Source organism: Vanderwaltozyma polyspora, genomic scaffold, assembly GCF_000150035.1.
Source record: "Vanderwaltozyma polyspora DSM 70294 KpolScaffold1036 genomic scaffold, whole genome shotgun sequence".
Lineage (NCBI taxonomy): Eukaryota > Fungi > Ascomycota > Saccharomycetes > Saccharomycetales > Saccharomycetaceae > Vanderwaltozyma > Vanderwaltozyma polyspora.
In genome coordinates this window covers 278,239-280,738 of record NW_001834692.1, presented here as the reverse complement: position 1 = coordinate 280,738, position 2,500 = coordinate 278,239, and the positions used below count along the sequence as shown (strand labels likewise).

General features: G+C 37.3%; 2 non-coding genes across 2 annotated transcripts in view; one reads left to right on the top strand and one right to left on the bottom strand.

The window, feature by feature from the left end:
• Kpol_1036prrnap4 overlaps positions 1 to 84 on the bottom strand; it is a 121-nt gene extending 37 nt beyond the window's left edge. The window contains exon 1 of the ribosomal RNA XR_009656893.1: positions 1 to 84. This exon is cut by the window's left edge and continues 37 nt beyond it. This is a non-coding gene — a ribosomal RNA (5S ribosomal RNA).
• Positions 85 to 1,793: 1,709 nt separating this feature from the next.
• Positions 1,794 to 2,500, top strand: part of Kpol_1036prrnap3 — a 1,799-nt gene continuing 1,092 nt past the window's right edge. The window contains exon 1 of the ribosomal RNA XR_009656892.1: positions 1,794 to 2,500. This exon is cut by the window's right edge and continues 1,092 nt beyond it. This is a non-coding gene — a ribosomal RNA (SSU ribosomal RNA).

Sequence of the window (2,500 nt, the reverse complement as noted above, 5' to 3'; positions counted from 1 at the left end):
TACACTACTCGGTCAGGCTCTTACCAGCTTAACTACAGTTGATCGGACGGGAAACGGTGCTTTCTGGTAGATATGGCCGCAACCGATATTCAATACAAAATGAACTTGATATGTTCTCATTTCAAAAATAAGCACATAATAAGCAAAGTGTTGGGTATATTATTAAGAGTTAAGTAGACAATACATAATAGACAAAGAGTCATGTGCAAACACGTGGAGTTGAACTAGAAGGGCAATAGTAGGTATTTCTAGCTGTCTTTTTTGTTTCTCACATATATGTGGGTCTATATTTGCCTATAAAGAGGTGCGGGAGTACAAAACTTGAGTTGAAAAAAGATGGCTCCAAGGAAAGCTATTACAGAGGAAGTAGACCCATGTTAATGATTTGTTTACGATCCAATTAGTTGTAGTATAGAACTACATATATAAAGGTAGAATAAGCAAATATTAAAGCCAGTAAGGTAAGATAAACAAGAAGTAATATATAAAGAGATAATGATAAGAGGAATATGTGGATAACAGGGCTGCACATCCTATAGAAGGTATATCGATGACATGAACAATGATGAATGCAAATAGTTTTTATAGGTTTGAAAAGAGAGAAAGCAATTGATAGAGACTGTAAGAAGATGCAGTCATGCAGCAGAGAGGAAAGTAGAGTGTGTTTTGGGGGCACATATGTTTCCAGTCGGTAAATTAGAAATCTGAGAACACCAGGTGAAACTACAAACATGAATTTACTAGTACACAAAAAATCAGGCTGATCAAAGAACATTTTTTGTCAAGTCAAAAAAACGATATGTTTTTGTATGGGACAACTTTGAAGTAATATATTATTACATTTGATAAAAATCAAAAATCCTTCAAGTCTTCGAGACGAGGAAAAAAAGTTAAGACACTATCACGTGAAAGAGAACTAAAAGTTTTTCAATAGTGCACACACAGGCAGAATATTTTTGAAATTGTTCTAAGAGTTGACAAAAAACAAGTTATTTGTGTAGAAAAGAACATATTTTTTCACGCGGTGAGAACAAAGTGATGGAAGGAAAGTGAAAAAGTAAAATGGAAAAAAACTAGAGAAAAGTAGATGGGTTTAAAGTGAACAAATATTGGAAATGGTTAAAATAGCCGGGAGGTACTTCATGCGAAAGCAATTGAAGACAAGTTCGAAAGAGTTTGGAAACAAATTCGAGTAAGCTTGTGCGTTCGTATAATTATATGGCCTCGTCAATCGGTGGAGAGAGTCTCTGGGTGATCGTCAGATCTGCTCAGTCTCTATACAGCGTTTTGACATGGGCGATGATAGAGAAAAAACGATGAAAGTGAAAGTCTCTTTTGCTTTTCGTTGTTATTTCTTTGTCTTAGCCTGAACAGTCTCATCATAGACATCTTGCGATTCTATTGGTGAGCAGCGAAGGATTTGGTGGATTACTAGCTAATAGCAATCTATTTCAAAGAATTCGATTTGGGGGAATGCCTTGTTAAATAGCCGGTTTGAATTTATTTAAACTGTGATTTTTCAAGTGTAACCTCCTCTCAAGCTGACGATATTAAACTTACATCTGTGAAACATCGGGGTAATGTTTAGTGGAACTTAGCTAGAGGAACTCAAAGAGTGCTATGGTAAGGAATGGATGCGCTGGAAATGAGAGTAAAATCTTATTGACAGAAAGTATCTAAAGATTTTTTGAAATATAAAAATCCAACCTTCTATTAAGTATCTTCTAATGCAAGTGAAAACGGTTTGTGTATTTCGATCGCGAACTGTTTTTATGAGCGTTTATTAAGATAGTTATCTGGTTGATCCTGCCAGTAGTCATATGCTTGTCTCAAAGATTAAGCCATGCATGTCTAAGTATAAGCAATTTATACAGTGAAACTGCGAATGGCTCATTAAATCAGTTATCGTTTATTTGATAGTTCCTTTACTACATGGTATAACTGTGGTAATTCTAGAGCTAATACATGCTTAAAATCTCGACCCTTTGGAAGAGATGTATTTATTAGATAAAAAATCAATGTCTTCGGACTCTTTGATGATTCATAATAACTTTTCGAATCGCATGGCCTTGTGCTGGCGATGGTTCATTCAAATTTCTGCCCTATCAACTTTCGATGGTAGGATAGTGGCCTACCATGGTTTCAACGGGTAACGGGGAATAAGGGTTCGATTCCGGAGAGGGAGCCTGAGAAACGGCTACCACATCCAAGGAAGGCAGCAGGCGCGCAAATTACCCAATCCTAATTCAGGGAGGTAGTGACAATAAATAACGATACAGGGCCCATTTGGGTCTTGTAATTGGAATGAGTACAATGTAAATACCTTAACGAGGAACAATTGGAGGGCAAGTCTGGTGCCAGCAGCCGCGGTAATTCCAGCTCCAATAGCGTATATTAAAGTTGTTGCAGTTAAAAAGCTCGTAGTTGAACTTTGGGCCTGGTTGGCCGGTCCGATTTTTTCGTGTACTGGTTCCCAACCGGGCCTTTCCTTCTGGCTAAC